The sequence below is a fragment of the Phasianus colchicus genome, chromosome 11 (assembly GCF_987193195.1).
Source record: "Phasianus colchicus chromosome 11, bPhaCol1.hap1.1, whole genome shotgun sequence".
NCBI classification, from domain to species: domain Eukaryota; kingdom Metazoa; phylum Chordata; class Aves; order Galliformes; family Phasianidae; genus Phasianus; species Phasianus colchicus.
The window spans coordinates 19,608,857-19,631,283 of NC_143446.1; the positions used below are offsets into that span (position 1 = coordinate 19,608,857).

The window sequence follows — 22,427 nt, forward strand, 5'->3', positions numbered from 1 at the left end:
GCAGAGACCCCCACCCACCACAGCCTCAATCTAGGGAGTGCTATGGAGCAACCAGATCTCCCCCAGCCTCCTCTGCTCCAGATTTCAGATTTCAGATGTCCCTCCCTGACTTGTGCTGCTCCATGTGTCCACAGCTTTCTCTTTTCCTCATCAGTTGCTCACTTGCTCTGTTTGACTATCACAGGATTTTCTCCTTTTTTCTGCATTCACACCACCAGTGACTGGTGCATGGTGTGAGCTGAGAGCAGCATCACACTCCCTGATCCTGTGGTCAATACGTGTCCGTGCTTTTCTTTCAGATGGATCAGTGGATAGTTCAGGCTTTTGCTTTTTGCTAAGCCACGCATTTCCAGGATTCTCAGTAAATATTGATTAACCTTTCAGTTTGCAAGATCAACTGTGATCTTTCCTTTTATTATTTTTAATTTCCCTGCATTTTCCTGAAACCTGGCAGGGCTGGGAGCTGACATGGAGACAAACCTCGCTGTGCCAACCTTGGTGCTGCCATCTACACACTGGGTATGGAACTGCTTTGTACATTTGCATCTATCTTCTGTTTCTCACCTCCACTTAAATGTTCCATCAGATCCCACGTGTCAGTGAGCGATGTTTCAGGTATATGTGGTGTGCAATTGTTAGAGCAGTGCTTGATGTGTGTATTGCTTTGGCCTGAAGGAACAAGGCCGAACGGGCTGCAGCCAGGCAGGGCTCCCAGTGGGTGCAGAGCAGAACTGCTCCTCGTGCCCACCCAGCCTCCACTCCCTTTCTTCCCACTTGCAGGATTTCTTCCTTTCTTCCAGCAGGGTGCATTGCAGTAGTGCTCTCTGAGTCTTAATGCTAACCCTGCTGTTTTTGGGTTTGTTTTGTGAGTTGATGGTAATGTTGTTTTTGCTTGCTTGTAGGGTTTTTGTTTGTTTTGCTGCTTGTTGTTTCACTTGTTTGTTTGTTTGTGGTCTACTGCTTTCAGGGGAATCATTACTTCGAATGACATTACCCACAAGTAAAGAACAGGCAGCCTGTCCTTCCCATAATGTATGCACAACGTAATCACCTGCACTGGGATCAGCCAGAGCTGCTGCTGCCTCAGCCAGGAGGGGGCTCGGTGGCTGTGCTCCTTGTGCAGAGGAGTGGGGCAGAGCTGTGCCCTGCTGGGAGGGGAGGACACGGTGTGGGGTGCAGCTCTGCTCTGTTGCTGATTTGCAAACCTCATGGCATTGCAAATGTGGCTGACGGTTGTTCAGATGTAGAAAACCATTCCTTCTTTGTGGGTTTCCATGAGAAATTTGCTTGTTAACTGATAGTATTTGGTGAAAGTTCCCATGTCAAAGGATATCCAGGGATGTTGTGCTTTAGGGCTGTCTGCCTTAAAAAGCTTCTGGAAATGCCTCATCTTGAGTGGTGTCACAGAGTTTGAAGGCAGGAGGGACCGCCTTGCTGTTAGAGGTGGTTGGAATCCAATCATGTCTCTGTCATTGATAGATCACAGAGCCATAGAATCATTCAGGTCAGAAAAGACCCCAAGATCCCCCAGCACAACCCACCCCATCCCCACCATTCCCACTGCCCTTGTCCCTCAGTGCCACATCCCCTCCTGGAACACCTTTGGGGATGGTCGTCCTGCCAGCCCTGCCCCTGAGCAGAGCCAGGGAGCAGGACATCACATACATGCATCTAACCCACATGGGTGGGAGATGTGGACAATGCAAATGTGCAGCGTAACAGCTGATCTCTGTAAGGACTTCTTGCTTTCAGATGGGATGGGACTGGTATTTCTGTTCTTGTTGTGGCATTGATGTATGCTTTGACCAAAGCCTTCACCTTTAAGCAAGGAGAGGCTCAAGGTCAGCTGCTCCAAGATGTTATCCTAATAAGTGCTTTTGGAGACTTCCTTGTGCTTTAGGGCTTTGTAAGAACCTACGCCTTTGGTATTCTGGCCTGGATCTTATCAGCTACTGTAATTCTGTGTACAGTGAAATTATTTGTCTGATGAAAATTATGTGTGTGCTGAAGCGTTCTGTCAAGCTGGGGCCAGCAGGAGCTGGACTGGGATAAGCCTTCATTTTTCTATCACCTTTTATGTTGCTTTTATCAGCTTCCAAAGTGAATCTCAGTGAGAATCTCTTGAATCTCCCCTGGCCAGCACAAACGTATATTTATCCTGAGTTTCTGAGGCTGTTTCTGGGCTGTTCATTTAAGAGCCTTATACGAGGTGCTTTTCTTCACTCCAAGGGCGCAATGAATTTCTGAGGAGTGGATTTTTAATGTGATTTACAGATTTGTTTTCCACATCCTCAATTTTTTTGCACGTCACTCGCCTCTGCATTTATAAACGTGTGATTATGTGCGTTGTGGTGCTGTGCAGTTCCTGTAATGCGCTCACACTAAGAGCACCAAACTGTCCTTTGGTATTTGCTTTGGAAATGCTGGTGCATAATAAATGGCACTGCATGGGAAGAGCTTTGGGGATGTAAGCTAGTTGGGAATCCCCCACCAGCCTCCTCATCTACATCCCATATGGTTTCTGCTCGTGCTTCTTGGTGTCCTGTGCAGCTACTGTGGCATAGCAGCTCTTGGTGGCAAGAGCTGAGGGTGGTATCTACCCCATGCTCACAAGGGTGTTTGATTTGGGAGTGCAGCACATGGTCCACATGCCCAATAAAGGCAGTGTGCCCACCTATGCCTACAATCATGCATTTGCATGAAACAAAGGCTGTACAGAAGGAAGCTTTGGGACTGCAGAGCAGGTGCTGCTTGGGAATGGCTGTGTGCAGCTGTGGAGGAGGCAATGTCTGCAGCTGGTTTATTTCTCAGGCCAGCTTTGGGAAGTCTTCTATAGAAAAACGTTCACCTCATTTATGTTGCATTTCCATTTCAAACAGTTCATTTACAGTGACGTCAGGTATACATCAAGCAAATAGCCTGGTAGAACAAAGCTGTCAGGCAGCGATAAATTAAAGAGTTATATATGCAGTTTAATGGTTTCTGCAACTTGTAATACACCTTGCAGCTTTAGCATGGTAGTCTGGCTTGTAGTAGGACAGCAACTGATAGGAATATATTTTATTTTAAGAAGTATATATATTAAGAATCCCATTTGTTGTTCTCTTCTCCTTTGGTTTTTGTCTTGGAAACAAATGAATGTGAAACTTGGCCTTCCTTGCAACTCGCTGCCCTCCGCCGCCATTCACTCACTTCTATTTTCCTGTCCAATTTATGTCACCGCTGCTCATCCTTTACCACTGCTGCTTCAGATTTGACATCTCAAGGTTGAATGTGAGGCTCTGATGGCACTGTGGGGAATATGGGGCCAAGCCTTCTGCGTGGGAACAAATCAGTGCCAGTCGCTTCATGGATGAGACAAAGACCAGAGGTGAGCTCAGGCTTATTGGAGTCAATCTGGTGCCTCTTAACACAACAGTGACAAAAGTGTGCAGCTGACAGCTGGGTTAGCTGAGGTCAGCTTGAGACCCTTGAGCTGCTGTGGCATTTCTTGGGATATTGGTTGGAGAACAGCAGAGGGGCTGGGAGCTCTTCTGGCCCCACCTGCTTCCAAACCAAGGCTGACACATATATGGCTCTCTGTGGGTATTAATGAGTACTTCATGATGTCTCCTAATATAAAAAATAACTGCTCTCATAGTCCTGGATTCCCATGAGAAAATGCACTTCAGGATATTCTGAATTCTTCCATGCACTCAGGTTTCTGAATATAGATTCTTTTTTTTCTTCCAGTTTTTATTTATTACTATTTTTCTTGTTCTTGAATCGTGTTTGTGCTGGCCCTTCGATTGCAGGCAGTGGAGGTCACTGGAACATGATTAAAAATGATAAATAAAAGATATTGTGGAGAGAAAAAAATCAATATAACTGACTGAAAATATGGCAGAGGAGAAATACTGTGCCCCAGTGCTTTGCAAGTTATCGGCCAGCAGTGAGATCTCTTTCCCACAGTAATTGTCTCCTTGGGTGGTGTCTTCGATGGATTATCAGTGGGTTATCTTGATAATGTTTTGAACGGCTCTCACTGAATTTCTAGAGGCTTAGGAATAAAAGGGTTTGCATTTCCAAGACATTCTCCATCTTTTATGATGAGATGAAGAGCTGGAATAAACAACATGCTTCTCATGGTGATTCCTGCAGGAAACGTTTAGAATCTAAATGTTGGATGATCAAAAAATCATAGAAGAATTCTGGAATTGAAAACGTTACTTTTATTGAAAATCAGAACTGTTCCAACCATTTTTTTTAATGACTTTTTGCCACGATTATTTTTGAAGTTTTATTCATGTTTGTTGAATTTGGGAGGCTTTGTTTCGGACCAACATTTTCTTTAGCAAATTTGCATTAATAACATACATTGTTGTAATAATAGGTAAAAAAAAAAAAAGTGCTTCAAGAGATACTTGAAACCCAGCCCTTCCAAACCCATCACGGCTGTGATGATGGTACAGGTAGAAAGGATCAGACAGAAGAAGTTCCTTCGCCCCAGGTTGGATTCCATGCTCCTTCTGGCCCCCTTCCAACTGGAGATTTCTATGATCCTATGTGTGCTGCCCTGCCCCAGTGTTTGGAGGGAGCTCTTTCTGAAGCACTCCCATGCTGTTTGGCACAAATGAAAATGCTGGTGGTGAACCCACCAATGCTTTCCCTGGATAGGATGATTCTTTTGAAGCTCAGGCGTGAATCACTGGCTGTGCACTGGGAAGTGGGAGAGAAGATCATGCCTGTGGCTCGTATGGAGAAAACCATCCAGTTACTTGGCATTCCCCCATTCCTGTACTTTGTGCTTTATTTCAGCAGCTTGTGTGTATCATGGAAAAATGGACCTATCAATTGCTGTGGGCGTTTATAGACCTCCTTCCGTTTCTGTAATATCCACTGTATTTCAGCCATTTATGAGCTGCACTAAAACCTGGTTTGTTCAGGAAATATTTTTGGTATATCCTTACAACGTAAATTGCAGCTGATATAGTTATAGAAGCACAACCTTCTCTGTAAACTTTCTCAGTCAGGAGTGAAAACGCCTTTTCAGTTTAGCTCAGAATTTATTTATTTATTTTATTCTATTTTTTCATTTTATTTTATTTTATTTGAAAAGCATCTTAGGAGAGCTAAGATCGGCCAAACCTGCAGCTGTACCAAGTCCTGGCTGCTCACCTCGAGTGTCACATGGCTGATAACCACGGTCCTACACCCCTGGCTGTTTGCCTGGCAGGGCTGGGCTTCCCAGGCTGCGGGAGAGCAACAGCTGGGTGGTGGGACTGCTGCTGTGCTGTGGGGCTGGCTGCCTCTCTGCTGTTGGAGTTTGGCATTTCGAAATGTTGCAGTACTGTCCTGAGATGATGTTGAGTCTTTTCTCGCTCCTGAGATGGGAGTGATTATGGAAAAACTGCCAGAAGTTGAGCAAAAGATGTCAATGTTGGGTCAAAGCGATTCCAGTGTAAAGGTAGGAGCTGAAAACGTGTGGGTCTTTACACACAGCCGTGAGAGAGGAATGAACTGCTTAAGCTTTGTTGTCTGCCTGTGCCATGCAGCCCTTAAGATGCCGTCTTTTCAGCAGCTCTGAATTATGAATGCCCTGTGCTTTTTCTACCTTGCAACGCAACAAAAGAACCGGGAGAATAAAGGGTGAGAAATCCCAATGGAACAGGATAGGACTGCAGCACTGCGGTTCCCTAGATAACACAGTAGGCACGTTTCTCTGGTGCTCATTAAGCTGTTTGTACTGCTGTCAGCCAGCAGCAGTGTCCACGGGCAGCAGGAGCAGTGCCCTACCCTGGCAATAGGGCTCCCCAGTGCCCCTCAGCACGCTGCCCACCAGGTGCACGCAGAGCCCAACAGCTTTTGCTGTGCTCTTTGGAGAGCTGTGCTGCAGAAGATTCACCGAGGGAAAGGCAATGTAAGCTGCTTACCCTTAAAAAAGGAATCCTTCATGATAGGAATGAAATCGGTGTTAGCCTTCTGTCTTTGCTTTAAGCTCCGTGCTGCTGCTGAATGCCTCCAGGATAAAAGATGCGCTTAGGATGAAGCGGAGAGAAGCAGTACATAAAAGCATTAAAACTCACCCTCACGAAGCTTAGCAAGAGCCAAGGGATCTTTTTCCCATTCAAAGTGTTCCACTTAGTGGAAAAAGTGACAAACTTATGGTTGAGTCCAGCACTGCCCCCAGTGAGGTTGCCAAAGGTTCTGGAGTGCTGGTGAGCCGTGCATTGTGTCACTTTGGGTTTGGCTGCTTCCAACAAACTTGCTGCTCTGGACGTTTGAAACTGTTCTCAGGGAAGCTATTTAGAGACTGCAAACTCAATCTGAGTGCCTGATGCAATGCTGAAGGCAGTCCTTTGGCTTCCATGGGATCACCTGTGCTGTGAATCTGCTGAGGCTGTGGGATTTTCCCTGGCTATGGGATTGTGGCCATTTCACATGTAGGCAGAAGCCCAGTTACACTGCACATACAGGTTGCTCACTGGGGGCAGCAATATGAGTTGGAACAGTTTCCCCCATAAGCATGCTTGCTTGTCTTCCACCTTGTTTTTCTGAACCTGATGTTTTCAATTATCCCCATAGCATCCACCAAACTGCCTCAAAACTGAGCCTAGAGAGGCAATGTAAGACAAAATGCTCTTGATGAAAAGTGTGAAGCGTAGTAGCAGCTTGTGTAAAATACAGAGATGTGCTCAGGTAACTGTTTTGCTTCTCAGTAGATAAAGAAGCCCAAAGCCACCTGTGTCCTCGTGATTCTCTGGGAGAGGAACACACCAAGGGCTGCCTGTATTCCATGCATCCCTGGTCAGGCCTGAAAGAAGGAAATCATAGCTGCTACAACACAGCAAAGGGAAGGTGGTTTTTTTGACAGTAAGTACTTCTTTACTCTTATTTTGCCTATATCTAATGATGCTATTTTGGTGTGCAGTGAAGCTTAAAGCGTTTTCTGACCCTCTGGACTGGCGTTGTCACATACTTCCTTCTAAGACAAAAAGAAATGTAGATTTATGATGCTGCTTCAGCTCATGTGAAAGCAGTAAGCTGTTAACATTAGTAGTGGGGCTGGAAATGAAGCGCAGTGAGCTGGCCATCAGCCAGCAGCTGTATCCAGATGTAATGAGCATTAAAGCCTTAGGACTGCAGGAAATGGAGAAAGGTTTGAAATGGTCACCATAGTAATAGAATGTACTTAGGCTTTAATTGAAATAAAAGATGTATTAAACTAAGGGAGATTTATCAGTCTTTTATACTAATATTTAACTAGAGAAATGAATTTGCTCAGAAATGTGTGTAATTCAGATCCCTCTGACAACCCTCTGCTTCTCTTTCAAAGTTGTTTCAAAGGCTTCAAGATCTGTAGCTAATATAATGTTTTTCCAGTAAATCTCACTCTGATTTTTGCTTTGAAATAAGAGGACGTTCCCAAGATCATCCAGTTTTGAGCAAAACAAATATTCCTCCTTGGCTTGTGAATATTTCACCTGAAAATACATGGAGTCATAGAATGAGTACCCATAGAATGGATAGCTTGGGAAGAATTTCCTGCCAGCTGACCGTTCTGAGGATGTTGGCCCCTGTGCATGAGAGTAAATATGACTGGAAGTGGATATATATGGCCCCTCCTGAAATGCCAGTGGTTCTTCTGTAAGTACCAATTTATTACTCTTTTATACGTTTCTTTTAAATCAAAAGGAATGACTGTGATTCTATACCCAGATCTTGTGCTAATATGGGACATACCGTGCCATTACATTGCATCAACTTTGTTTTCCTGCTGCTGTAATGCATCGAATCAGAATTCATCAGAATTATGGGATGGTTTGGGTTGGAAGGAACCTTAAAGATCTCCTGGTTGCCACCCCCTGCCATGACTGGCTCAGTCAGTGAGTCCCTGGAGGTGCTGCTTGGATGCCTGTTATCTCCCAGTGTTCTGATGCAAAGGATTCTGATCTGACCCATCGAGTTCCCAGAGCAGCCCCACTGATGTCTTAGTGTGATTTTCAGCTTATGCTTAATAGTGTGGAGTCATACATAAGCAATCCAGTAGGTCATAAATGGTGAATAATTACTCAAAAAGTAATTATGGTTCAGTAACAAAATCATGGTAAGAAAGATCTGCATATAACTGACCATTTTAATCTTGGGCTGTAGTATAAAGCAGTTGTTCTTCCTTGTTCTATGGTCCACAAAACAAATGTCCATTCTGTTTTCCACTTTATAGAAAAATAAGTGTATCTCTCCACCGGCTTGACAAGAATGGAATTATAATTTTATTTCCCTTAGACTTTCTATGTGCTATGCTATAGGTGTAAAACTAACAGCTATTTGGTTTACATTCACAGCTCTCACAGTGCCTATTGACTTCTGGGATTGTTTTACTGGAGCGGGTTATTATTTAGATCTGTTCCAATCTGTTTCTGATTCTACTGTCAGTCTTTGAATGGAACATATTTGAACTAAAAAAAAAAAAAAGAGGAGGAAGAGGGGAGAAGGAAGAAAATAATTCCTGCAGGGGACATAATGCAGAACTCCAGCAAAATCCAAATGCTGCACGTCCCAGTATTTCCATTATCTCAGAAGATCTCTCTCCAGTGGTAGCTGTCAGATTGTTAAGACTATAGTGATATTCTGTATCTGATTTTGTTGCCTCATCACAGTTTGCTGCTTATTTCCCCAATATTTTACTTTCGCTTGCAAGACGGTGGAGCAATTTTCTCTTAAATAATAGCTGAATTGTCTACAATGTGGGGCATGTCAAATGGAAGCTGTAGGGAAAGTTTTGATCTCCAGAGCTAGCTTCACTCACTAGGGCTGCCTCCTGGCACGTACAGCTTGTACAGAGGAGACACAACTCTTAATATATCCCAAGAGCCTTGCAGGTAAGCAGTTTACTGAAGATGAGAGGGATCAGGGGACATCTAGAAGAGATGCTTTGCTTTGAACACACGATGCTCAGATTCTGTTTTATTAATTTATCGTATTACTTATTAATGTGATTTTCCATTGGAGGGATGCTGATTTTTTTTCGTGGTGGTGAATCACAAATCTTCCTGCTCAGCTGGCCCTTTGGGTAACCTGTGGTTACTCTGAAGTCTTTGGAGTCAGTAGTTTGTCCTCTCTAAAGCCATCAGTTGCCAAGGAGAATGGTTTCATGGAGTCAAGCTGTAGTCTTTACCACTATTGCCTGCCCTTGTTCTAATCTCTGAAGTCTTGCCAAGCCGTTTCTTTCATAAGGTTAGACGTGGGTGATCACCAAGCTCTGGGGAGCCTGAGGGGCTCTGGGAACAGAGACTGGGCACAGGTGGGACCTCAGCTTGAGACCAGGGCCAGGAATGTTTCTTCTGGCAGACTTTGGCCTTTGTCTGCACAAACACTGCCTTAATGTGGCTCTATACCTACGGTATTAGCATCTCCAAGACTGTTTAATGGCATTCAGTAAATGCTTTTCAGAAATAGGAGCTTTCCTCTGCTTTGAGGCTCTTTCTTTAATTTTCCCTCTGCACTTCATCTTTTCAATCTACAGGAAAAAAAAAACAGTAAGTTGGGTAAGTCTGCAGACTCACCCCTTCCCTGCCTTGTTTTCGTTTGTTAAATGTTTTGTTTATGTGAGAGATGAATAGAGATGAGCTGCGTAGCAGAGGAGAGAAATCTGGCCCACTACAACGTTGGTTTTAGTGCTTTTGCTTTCCTGTCTGTGTGTGGATCTCTGGTCAATCACTTAGCAGCTATCAAGCAAGTCACACCACATTCTCCACTCAGTCATCAGCAAACTTACAATTCCCACTTGTGTGTGTAGGCAGTGAGACTCCTAAATAAGCTGCTTGCTGAATTTAGGTCTGGATATGACATACATTATTTCTCCTCACCAAGTAAGGTAAGGTATGGTTTGTCACTGTAGAGTACCAATGCAGTGCCACCCTCTCCAATATTAAACTGTGGTATACACTGATACCATCTCTATAAGTATTTCTGTGAATACCTTTCAGATCTGTTTGATATTTTCTATTCCATTTTGAATATATCATGCCCAACGTTCTCATAATAACCTTGCAAGGACGATATTTTTCCTTTGCAGTACTTTGCTAACTGGTAAAGGACGTGCTTGCAGAACAGCAGGTGGGAAGGTTGCCCAGCTTTTTGGTTTTGCTGTGACCAGGAGATGACTGCTGTGTGCACAGGCACTGGTTTCATTCACGTTGTCTAAACCTGGAGTGATGCTACTGATTTAAGGGAGTTGCTGCAGGCCTTCACCTTCTTAACACAGAACTGCAATTGCTCCGAAGTTCCAACAAACGTGAGAAGGCAGCCAAGTTCTTTGCCACACAGGGAAACACAAAATACCTGCAGTACCATGGTTACAGAGTCATGGTAAACAGAAGATATTTTTACACCTCTCCATATCGATACCACTTTTAAACCAGCCAAAATTTAAACGATTTTCAGTCAAATGTGTCTGTGACAAAGTAAATGTAATGTAATTATCGAATGTATTTGCTCTGTCTGTCTGCCTCCTTCCTGAGGCTTTAATTGGCATACTCAGCCTATGCACCCTGCTTGGTAGGTGATGGAAATCTCTGCTGGTAAACCTGAGAAAACCTCTTTCCTTGACAGTGCTCAAAGATGCGTAAGTTATGCTTTTAAGAGAAATGTAAAAGGAATCATCAGGAATTCCCATCGCATCCAGAGGCCTGGAGGAAACAATGACCAAAATTAAGGCAGGGTAACTGTAGAGTAGAAACCGAAAGAGAGAACCTCTTTCGTAAGAAGGGAATTTTTTTTTTTCTAGTTGAAATTCTGGAATGAATTTGGACACTAATATTTAAACCAGGAAAACCTGAGTGGGGAGAAACTTATTCTGGGAGGAGATTTAGATTGAACTAAAAGTTACTGAATTGGCTAACTTCTCAGCAGGCCTGGTACACCAAAACTTCCACCTAAAGGTATGTTTGCACCCAGTGTAATTTGCAGAAGTATTTGCTGAGGTACACGAACAGGAGCAAAGTGCCCACGCACCCACCCAAATACTGCTGGGTGCTTTATGGAACTCACATTGATTGGATAGCTGAGTTTTATGAACATTAATGTTGAATCTCAGTATTACAAGTGCAGCTGACAGTAATCACTTCCGAGCACAGTCATGTTCTACTCAAGCATGTATGATTCATGCCAGTGCCACTATGGGCACTTCAGCTTTCAACCTGATTTCATATTCCCTTTATCCACTGCTGCTCAGTGAAAGGTAAATTGCTCAGGTGAAATGAATTAGTCAGTTAATCACCCTTGAACATTGGTCTCTCTACAACCTTTGTTTTGTAATAAAGAATTAATGTCACCTTTGCAGTTGGTAGCAGACACCTGCATTTTGGCCTCGTTTCAGCGTAGCAGATCTGCGAACGTGTTCTGATCTTTGGCTAGCACTTTTAAAGAAGGAAAGCCATCAAAAAAACCTCTTATCAGAGTTGTCTTAAGTACTCCACTTGCTGTTGAATATTTCAATAAAAAGAGCTTTTCCTACAGGAGTCAAAGGCTATTTTGGAGATATTGCTCTCATTTTAAGACATAAAATGTAGCAAAGCAAGATTTCATGATCAAGCACTGATGCAGTGGATTCTCATCCCTTCTGATGAGCGAGAAGAGGAAAGTGCTTCACTCCTCTTTTCTGCAGATGTGCCCTGGAACAGTGAGCTGCAGCACACCTGCAGAACTGCTCCTGGGGTCAGGATCCTGCCCAGCACCACAGTATGAAGGCAGCGAGCAAGGAACGGGCTCACAGGTAATTGTTCAGATCTGGGGCACACTTCTTCATTGGTGCATGACCTGCAAGAATTGCCTTAATTCATCTCTGCCTCTGAATAGAGCATGAATGGAAGCATTGCTCTGCTAATCTGAAATAGAGTTAAATTGACAGCCGGAGAGCAGCATTGTTATTGGCTGAATATCATTAATTTTGATGTGACATATTTCTTAGTAATGGGAACATTTATATTATCTCTATTTTCAGAAAGCAGAAGGGGAGAAAATTCCACCACAACAGTATCAATATTTCAAGGGGAGGCAATGCAGTAGGGAACACTCTAGCTTCTGTAACATTGCTTTTATTGATTACTATAGGTCTAAAAAAACCCATTTTCACCTTTCTTCTCTACTACTTCTCCCTTCAGAGACTGCTGAAGTGTGCGAGGAGGAAAAATAACACAATGAGGAAAAAATACAAAAAAGCAACCAGTGCCATGAATAATCCTAAAATATGAATAGATATATGTATTTGGACAAAGTGAGTACTGCTCCATGTAAAACCATCAGCAGGAAAGCAGAGCTTAAAGAAGACTTAGGGACAGCAATAGCTGGTGTGCAGTTCTACAGAGGAGTGATGTGATGGGTTGGATAACGTAGAGCGGACCAAGCCAGGACAGCTCGTGTGCAAAACTGAACTAGGTGATGTGGAATGGCACTGGATGGCACTGGTAAGGATGAAGGCAACAGAATTTGGCCCTCCAAGATGGAACACGTGGTTCAGCCAAAGCCTTTCCTTGTGGTGCCCAGCAGCACAGTGTGGTGAGCTCCCCTTGTGCACAGCCTGGTGGCACTGAGTAACGTGGTGGTTCTGTTAATGCTGGCAGTAGATTTGCTTTGTGCTCTTTTCTAAGTGAGAGTAGGAGATGACCTGTGAAAACTCTGAAGATGCTTCTGAGTCACTGCAAGGAAAACGAAGATCGGTGTTGGGCTGGGAGGGGAAGGGAGCAGCTGGGTGAGGAGAACATCATGCTCTCTGCCCTGTGGGCTGGCCTTCAGTGTAAGGGAAGGGAATACAGAAAGAAAACAAATCTGGAAAAAAGAAGGAAGAAAATAGTGCTGGTTAAAATGACTACGAGCAGCTCAGCTGTGGTGCTCAGGGCAGCAGGTGGTGAGCTGGGACTGCAAGCTTCTGTTCGAGTTGGCCATGTGCTGTCTGTTACAGCTGTTATAATCAAAGAGGTGGTGCAACTGCCCCTGGGTGGCTTTGGGTTGGCTCTTTAAATAAAATATTAAACTTGAAGGAAGGAGAGTAATGGGGTAACCAACAGATGAGCTGAAGGATGAGGGCTCTGGGTCTGTAGGGGTATGGTGAGGTACAAGAGCTACCTTCCCTCTGATTCCCTCAGAGAAAAGCTTTGTTTTATTGAATGAAGGTTATGGACAAGAAGATAGGTTTAAAGCTACCTATAAATCCTGGAAGGCAAGGAGCTGAATTATTTTATCTTGTTTTAAAAATGTAATTCCTGGTAATTGTTTTCTGGATTGAGAACAGGCAAATATTATACAGTCAATCTCATAAGATACATTTTTCTGCACTGATTTTGCAGAGCTGAGGAGGGGGGTAAGTCAGTCCTACAAGTCATGTTTCAGCCTGATATTGCCATCTCAGCTTTTGGGATTTGCAATTACTTTTTGCTAGTACGAGACATTTATTGCAATTTAACACCCTTCCCTGCCTCCCCATATACCTCTTGAACACCTGTCAATGAGAAATGCTAGACTTGAGCTTGCAGTCTCCCCAGAACAGCATGGAAGCTTTCCATGCAAGAGGAGCAAGAAGGGCTTTCAGGGCTATGTGAAGCCAGAACACTTCACATCATTCTGGTTGAGAGCTTTTTTATGAAGGGAAGAACCTGGTTCCTGGTGCTCAGCTTTGTGCTCCTCACATCTCCTCCCCTCTTGATGGATCATATGTACCAAAAGGCCATTTGTGGCACCACCCGAGGAACTCCTCCTGTCAGAGATGATTCTGTGCTGTGAAAGCCTTCTCAGGATCAATATGTGTGCTTTTTCTTTTTTTCCATCACAGCTTACCTAACTTTGCTTTTATTAAATAATGATTCTGAAATGTGCTTAAGCGTGTAATTTTTAAGAGACTGTTATTTAATTATTGAAAATTTCAAAGAGGAGATATTAAACCAATTATTAATTTAAAGTTGAGTATGAATCCCAGAGAGATAATTACCAAGGTCTGGGGCAATTTGTCTTTTATTTGAAATAGATTTTCACTTGACTGTGTTGTGTTTGTCATTTATATCTATGGCTGTTACTGCAAAGGACTGCATTATCCTGCAAAGTACAAAATGTTTCTCTGAAGTTGGCTGTAAATACATGAGCAACAGGTTAGCTGAACTCTTCATAAGGGCACGCTGTCTTTTGGGAGGAATCCATCCTTTCTCCCATCACAGGCAAAATTCATTCCAGTAAGTAGTCGTTCTATCACAGCAACAAGAAAGAACACTTTGTATGTGCAGCAACCACACTAAAATGTAATTTTGCTTCCAGAAGACATAGGTTATATTGAACTTCATATGTACATAGAGCAGCGTGATAAAATGCTTATAGTGATACTTAGCTATAATGGCAAAAGACAGCATAAGTGATGTCGACTCTTAGGCAGAATTAATATTCGGTCTACAAGTGTGATAATTTTTTCCAGCATATGTAGCGGTTGTAGATATTTTAACCCTTAAAGATATAAATGGAACGTCTCAGTAATGGGTAGATTAAATGCACATTAATGCATTAATCTGGATTTTGTGTCTGTTCTACTGCAGAATGCTAAATACAAAGGACTGGTGAATGTTATGAATGCCTATGCTTAAGCACGGTTGCAAATCATCTGTGAAATAGCTTTTTTGGATATTTGAGTCATAAATTCCAATTTAATTACTCTGGAAGTGGAATTAATAGTGATGTACTTCATCGTTAAACAGTTTCAGGAGGGCTGGAGGCCGTGGGTACCCAGCGGTGTGCTGCACCACTGAGGATTTCCCTTCTGTCAGCTGCCTGTTTTCTGATGAAGATTGTTGAGGGTATCGAGGATCTTTTCACTTTAATATGTTTTGAGAGGATGAAAATATATCCATGTTTTCCTTAAAGATGAGGTGTTCAGCGCATCCACCACGGAGAAGGCGAATGCTCCCTGCTTCCCTTCCTACTCATGAAAAGATCAGCTTGACTGGAGAATGCTGCTGCTTGTGTTCAGTCACTTTTCATCTTGAAATTCAAAGAGCATTATTTATAATCTCTTTTTTTTTGGAAATGCGTAAAAATGCTTAATTTTCATTGCAGCTTAATTTTTCAGTGCACCTACAAAAATGGTTAGGATGCCAATGCTCCCCCTGTTGTTTCTCCTCAACCCTGAAAAAAAATCTGAGAATATGAACATTTCCTCCGGGAGCTGAAAGAAATGCTATTCATTAACTCTTGCTGAGTGAATCCCCAGGAGGCTTCCCTGCATTGATAGCCTGTATGAGAAAGTGCACTCTGTGCTTGGGTAGGAGGGATATGGGGTAGCAAGACGGCATAGACAGATTGCAGAAAAAATGGAAAAGGAAAATTCAGAAGAAAGGTGAAATGTTGTAATTCTGATCTAGTTGTATCTGCAAAGACTGTTATAGCTCCTCAGCTCCAGTCCCTTCATTATTGTCATTTGTATAAGACACAAAGCTCAATGTCTTGAGATTAAATAAGCTCTATTATCAATTGATCTCCTCTCTAAAGATGAAGTGATTATTAATAAGCCTCATCTCCTTTAAGAGGACACGTAAAGGATGTTGTGGAAGTCAGGCAAATCTGCTGACCTTTTTCTGCTGGGCACAACGGTATCCAAAGTTTAAATCTACATCCCTGAATGATCTTTCCCACGGCTGGGAAGCTTTTTGCTGAGCTCAATCTTCAGCCATGAAGGTGTGGCAGGAGGGAATCCAGAAGGGCTGCACAGCCCAAGAGCTCCAGCCTCACCCCAGTTGGGTGGAAGAGCCCCGTACCCAGGACTGCACCGGTGGTGAGGAGCACTAACTTCTGCCCAGAGGGTGAGAGGCCATTGGTGGTGGGGCTGGAAGCGTGTTCACAGGCCCAAAGCAGTGCAGTGGGCTGCTGAGGAGCACACAGGCTTTAATATTTTTAGATATTTCTGAACTGAAGAGAAGCATCATAAAAACAGGGCTTACCTTACCTCCAAGGACATGCCGTGTCCAAGGTGACTTATATTTGAGTTTATGTGCCTTTCCGAGTGCATACAATGCGGTAATGTCATTTTTGTTTTTTGTTAGATGCTGAACTCCTTGGCATGACACACAGCCATGGCTCAGCCCCCACCCAAGGTCACTGAGGTGGGCAGGTTCCCCACGGTGGGCTCTGTGCTCACAGCTCTGCAGCCCAGCGCGCCGACAGCGCTCAGCTCCCACGGCGCTGAGAGGCGTTTTAGCTAATTAAGCCTTCCCTCATCTGTGGGAGGGAGGTAAATATTTATTGTCTCATTTCAGAGTTGAAGCAACATGAGATAAGGCAGCACAATGACAAATGATGAACAAGGGCTGCTGCGTTGCCCAGCCAGGAGCGAGGCCAACACAGGGACTGGCACGGCTCCCACCCGGGCTGAGCTGTGCAGGGTTGGGTCTCTGCACAGAGCTCGTACACCTAATTAGATGCTGTTTGATGTTTCAGATCACTTTTGCAAGCCTCACGAAAGAGATTTGTGTATCAAAGTACCTGTTTTGTAAATGGCAAGTTTTGGAAACGCAGGTGTTTTTTAGTTTGCTACTGCACCTCTCTGCTTTAGAAAGAAATCTAACTTCACTCTTCACTGGATGCGTGTACGCAAGGCACACTTTGAAGCAATCCTTGCAGGAAACATTCTGATCTGCCATAAGAGTGGTGCAGGTCCAGGTGCAGCGGCAGGCTGTGCTTTACACACACTGTGCTCACTGGGGAGGGCTATGAGATTGCTTCAAGGGAGCCCCCAGCTTGCAGGCTTCTTCCCTCTGAAACTACAATTGTATTATCATTAATACCATCCCACCCTCTCCTCTCCTGCAAATCTGGGCTGAAATAAGGCTGGAATTTCATTCATCAGTGCTTACTGCTCAAAGCAGTGCTGCTTTCTCATGGCGTCCCCACAGACACGTTCTGCTTTCCTGGGGATAGAATATTGAGCAGAAATTGCATCCAATCTTCAGTAAGACCGAAGTGTGGGAATGGGTTTTGTGCTTTGGCTGCTTTGTACTACCAGCTTATGAAAAATAACAAAGCGAGCAGCCAAGTTGAGGAAACAAATAGGATATTATGTTGTTTATTCATATGTGCTGCCTTCCATCCCATTTGTCACCATTTCATCCCACCTGCTGCTGAAAAAGATTCTGTGGCTGAGAGATGCCTTCGAGGCGTTGTTGGCGCTCTCACGCTACAAGTGAATATCAATATCTGCTTTGAATAGCCTAAATGTATTTTAAACAAGGCATTTCCAAATTATTGCTGCATGACTGTGTGTGGGCTCTGCAGAACACCAATTAAAAGTCTGTCAGCAATTCAACGCAATCCATTGCAAGAATTTATTCCAAGAAGAAATTTGGTGGCAGCGACCAAGACTAGCAACACTTTTCCCCCTCTCTCTCCTCTCCTTTCTTTTCCTTTTTAGTCCCAGGAGACAATATTTATTGCTCTAACCGCTGAGTAATTCAGTTTAAAAATTGCTCTGCGTGAGAGGACAGAGTAAGGCAAAGGAAGGGGTGTTTCAGAGCTGTATGATGGCTCTTTGGTAGGTGTTTGGCACAGCCCAATGAGGCAGCAAGCAGAGGAGGCTTTCGAGTATATAAAGATTCTTAATGAAGTTGACAGATGCTATGTGGAGGAACAGCAATATCCGCAGTTAAGCAGAGCACCGGTAGTTCATCCTAAGGTTCTCAGACCTCTGTGCTTTCCATGGGATAGGAAAGCAGAGGGCACAACTGAGCGGAATGCAGTTTGTGTTTGGATGGTCAGGCCAGCCATGCGCGGTGCTGACCCAACACAGCCCCTTCGTGGTGTGCTTCCCCCGGGGTATTGATGGCAGTGTTTTCATCTGAGGTCTGCACTGTTTACCTCGAGATCTAGTGTAGGATGAAAATTGCTGTGCAAAAATGTATGCGTAATTTAGCGTAGGAGAACTCTCTAAAGTCACCGAGAGTTCAGTGCTCTTCAGTGCAGTGGTAGCTGTGAATATGATGCATTTCTGGGAAGTACTGGGCTCTGTGCAGGCAGAAGGACCCTTCTCCAGGCTGCTGGGTCACTCCAGAGGTGTTGGGGGCTGTGGCTACACTGAGAGGAGCTCGTTTAACGGAACGAATTTGACCTCTGCCTAGGAAAAGAAAAAGGGAAGCACCAGAGAAGGAGAAGGGAAGAAGCACAACCTCTCATGAAGGAAGGCTGGTGGTTTTCTACTCGTGTCTTCATTTTTGTGTTTCTACTTTCTTTTTTTTTTTTCTTTCTGTTTCTGTTTTCATTTGCTTGATTTTCTTTTTCAGAGAAAACCACAATGGAGTAGAAGTGAACCAGGTGTGCTGTGTTCCCCTAAAAGCAGCCAACAGCCCTGTCAGATGGTTTCAGGCTTTGAAGGTACAGACTGAGCAAAGAGCTAAAGAGAAGATTTTGTTGTTCTCATTTTAAGTTAAGAACATCTGCTTAAATGTGCCCATCAATGCTCTCCTGAAGCTGTTTGACTTCAGAGCAAATCACAGAATATCCTGAGCTGGAAGAGACCCACAGGGAGCATTGAGTCCAGCTCCTGGACCAGCCCTTTTTGAACAATTAAAGGATTCCTTCTTTGGCCCCGTGCCCATTCATTACCCTTTTCATTCTTTCTAACCCCAAGCACCTCAAGATACAAAGTCTCTGCTGGCTTCAGATCCGTGCTTTCCCAGCTTCCGCAGCCAGCTCTGTAGTACTTTGCAAACTGATCAGCACCAGGTGTTGCTCCTGGATTTGTCCATGTTCTCCTCACTGCTGAGCAAAGCAGCCACCAGCACCAAGAGGGGCCGGCACTGCACTGTGCTGGGGATGCTGACGTGGGAAGCTGAGTGCAGCAGGGCTGTCCTGGGCTGTGCACGTCAGCCAGGGGAGGAGGATTATGAGAGATTGCCTCTGAATTTAATCAGTCCACCACGAGGAAAAAGGAGGAGTGCTGGCCTGCAGCAAGGTACAGCAGCACAGTGGAAGGCTGCTGGAGTCAAACAGGGAGCGCAGATGCAACTGGAGATTGTAAAAGGGCATATAGTAATGGCCTACAGCACGTCTACAGTAGGTGTTTTGTCTGCTTTGTTATGGCTGTGCTGCTGAGGTTGTTACACATTTCAGAATCAGATTTTGTTCTGAAAGCTGTGAAGTCTCTGATTGCAAGTGAATTAATATTGAATGTGGATGAGTACCAACATTTGTGCTTTTAGAGGTGGTACATCTTTGAGAACACTGCTATAAAAGATAAAGGAGGCTGTGTAAGTGAGAAACTAACGCTCAAAAATACAGTTCCCCTTCCTTTACACGCTAAATTCTTGTTTTGTTTGCTAGCAATCATATGCATTGTAGTCCTTAAATGCCCCAATCAGTGGAGGATTGGAGTTCCTGATGCCTGGTTTGGCACTTCTCTCATGATAGTTGACATTCGTTATCAAAATGTTAATGGCTGTGGAGGACTGGCATGTTTGGGTTTCTCTTTAACACATCTGCATACAAAAAGCCTTTACATGCGTGCTCCTTCGGAGACTTGAGATATGCAAAGGATGTAGCGGCAGTTTGTGCCAGGTCATTTGGATTTCTGCTTTCTGTGATTTATGCTTGTTGTTTTCTATGGGACACTTGTCCCATAGAAAAGCTGCATCATAAAGCTATTGAAGTCAGCAGCTTTTTCTTTTACCCGAACCCTCCAATCACATGTAGGAATGCAGAGTGCTGCAAAAGCAAGATGCTGGGAGTGAGTTGCTCTGTGCCCAAGGACTGCAAAGCAGACAGTGCAGATGTGGTTGCCAGTGCCCATGTGCTTACTGCTTCTGGATGGTCATTAATCTGCTCTCAAATTGGCTTTGAAATGTTGTAAAATAATTCCTTTGTGTTCTTATCACTGAATCATAGAACGACTTGGGTTGAAAAGGACTATAATGATCACCTAATTTCAACCCCCCTGATATGTGCAGGGTTGCCAAGCACCAGACCAGGCTGTTCAGAGCCACATACAGCATGGATGTTCTTCTTTCTGATGTTCCTCTTATTGTGTCTTATCAAGTACAGGTAATGGATCAAAGTTCTCCTTGCTGCAATGGCTGAAGACCCCATTTAACCTTTACACTCCTGATGCCATTTCATAGGGATTAAAAATGCATTGGAATAAAAGGGGGCTCCTCATCTCATTGGTTTAGCATTAAATGGGGAGGTTGGTGGCCCTGCATGTGGCAGGGGGCTTGGAGATTTGTGGTCCTTGAGGTCCCTTCCAACCGTGGCCATTCTGTGATCTCTTGGCTGTTTTTCTCATATTTGCTATGCCACAAACTGGCATCATGTCCTGTGAACATCGCCCACCTGGGGACCATTGGCACCACACATTTCTGGGAGGACAAAGGTGGGTGTCTCATGTGAATGGTGGCAAGAGATGTGGGGTACAGCACGCAGCTGAGCTGCTGCAGGGATTGTATCGGGGACACAGTTCTTCCTGCAGCACACTTCTCTGCATTTCCACTGCTGCAAGGCTGAAGTTCCTCCTAGCTTGCCTTTGAGTCATCTCTGTGTGGGGAAAATAAAAAGCAGTAGGTGGTCACAGAGCAAATAGAGATTTTAGAGGAGAAAACAATATAGGTTTTAGTGCTATTCACACTTATACGATTTAAATATCAGATTGAATAAATGGAAGTTGTTGCAGAAGGTATTTCTCTCATGTAGGGTAAGGATTATGTAAGCTTTCTCCCTTTAGGAATGCGGTAAACATCTAGATAAATGTATTATACTTAATGGTTTGGAAAGTATTGCATACATCCAAGAGGGCAAAGGAAAAAGAAAACAGACAAAGGCAATAAAGCATTCTGTTATATAAACGTGTGTGCAGAGTATCTAAACGGTGTCATTTTGAGACCTCCAGGTAGAAAAAACATTTATTATCCAGTGTCAGCTTCTGCCTCTGACCTTGGCAGTGTTACAAAGCCCCAAATTTCCCGTGGTTAACAAACTTCTCTAAAAAAAAATATCTGTTTTCACGTTTGTTTTGCTTTCCTTCCCTTCAGAATGTGTTTATTTGTTTATTTATTTACCTCAGCTCTCTGAAGGGAAGTCTTTGCTTCTTACTGCGTTTGTTCAGGGCAACATTAAATGCGCAGAGGGTGTCGTTACAAGAAATGGAACGGAAGAGCAAATGGGCTTCAGCCTGCTCTCACTGTGAGGGCAATTAGGGAAGCAGTGAGTGTCTCCCGTTGTGTTTCTCTGTCTCAGCTAAACTGAATCGTGTCCTTGTGCCTTGGAAGGCAGGGATGAAGGGAGGAGGTGGCAGAAAGGACTAAAGGCTCTCATAGATTTCATTTCTCTCTCTTGGAGGAGGCAGCTATTAGCATCCCACTACAGAAGTGTTGCCATCATCACTTCTTTTGACAGCCCTGATGGTGGTGGGAGGCCCTGGCATCTGGCATTGGCCTGGCCGAGTCCTCCAAGGGATGGGCAGCCCACACACTGGCGTGGTGGAGTGCTGAGTGTGGGAATTGGCTCCTGCTGGGAAAAGCATGGCATGGTCATGTAGGAAACACCATGGGATAGGATGGCAGGGAAAGAGAGAGCCCGGCCTCCGTGTCTTGTGTGGCTTCTCAGGGCAGTCATAGAATCATAAAATGGTGAGATGGAAAGGACTTCAAAAATCATCTAGACCCATCCCAGCTGTGTGCTGGGTGGCATGATGTCATGGTCTCAGAAGGCTGCACGCCTCTCTTTCAAAAGTGCCTTCCACCTCAGCTCTGCTCATTGCTTCTCCAATGAGAATGGCAGCTTGGGTGGGTCTGCAGGTACTGAAGTGTTGTGGCCGGATGGAACTTGGAATTGGGTTGGAATCTCTCCAATACATATGTGATTTTGAAAAGGGAAATCTAAGTGGGGAAAGGGAGATTTAAAGCAGTTTTTGATCTTTATGTATAGTCTTTATGTTAGGAATGTTTCATTTAGAATTCAAAAGGCAAACCCCGCTTTTCTAGCAGGGTAGCATTGCGAGCGCAGCTGTAAATTCAGTTTGACCCGGAGTATAAGTTTCAAAACTGTTGGACCTCTCTGTTTAAAATATGCTGACTGATTTTCACAGATCACTGGGAAGCTCTGCTCTGATGTAGTGTCAAAACATATTTTAGATGAACAAATCAAAAAATCCTCAGCAGTGCACTGCATGAAAAAGTAATTTGAAGGGCTAAGGCCTTACACTGTGATGCTCCATAATCCTGTCCCAGTGCGTTTCTCTGAGTAAATACTCATGTAAAAGGCCTCTCATTATTCTGGTTTATAACGCTTTATAATTACAAAAATGTAATCAATAAAATATATTAAGTGGTTGCTGAGTAGAGAGAACGATTAAGGCACAAGATGCTTAATTCACAGATACATTTACAGCAATTTCCAGAACGAAGAGGAGTAATGTTTTCATGAAGTTAAATTCT

General features: G+C 44.0%; 1 long non-coding RNA gene across 4 annotated transcripts; it reads left to right on the forward strand.

The window, feature by feature from the left end:
- The first annotated feature begins 1,515 nt into the window (after positions 1-1,515).
- LOC116239366 (uncharacterized) lies at positions 1,516-18,502 on the forward strand. Of its 4 annotated transcripts, XR_016470186.1 has the most exons (8): positions 1,516-1,731; positions 3,252-3,370; positions 6,699-6,852; positions 7,396-7,626; positions 10,769-10,922; positions 11,500-11,755; positions 12,144-12,446; positions 18,285-18,502. It is a non-coding gene; the product is annotated as an uncharacterized LOC116239366 (long non-coding RNA). The 4 variants fall into 4 exon arrangements; XR_016470183.1 differs by lacking the exon at positions 18,285-18,502 and having other exon boundaries at positions 6,702-6,852; XR_016470184.1 differs by lacking the exons at positions 10,769-10,922; positions 18,285-18,502.
- Positions 18,503-22,427: the final 3,925 nt, after the last annotated feature.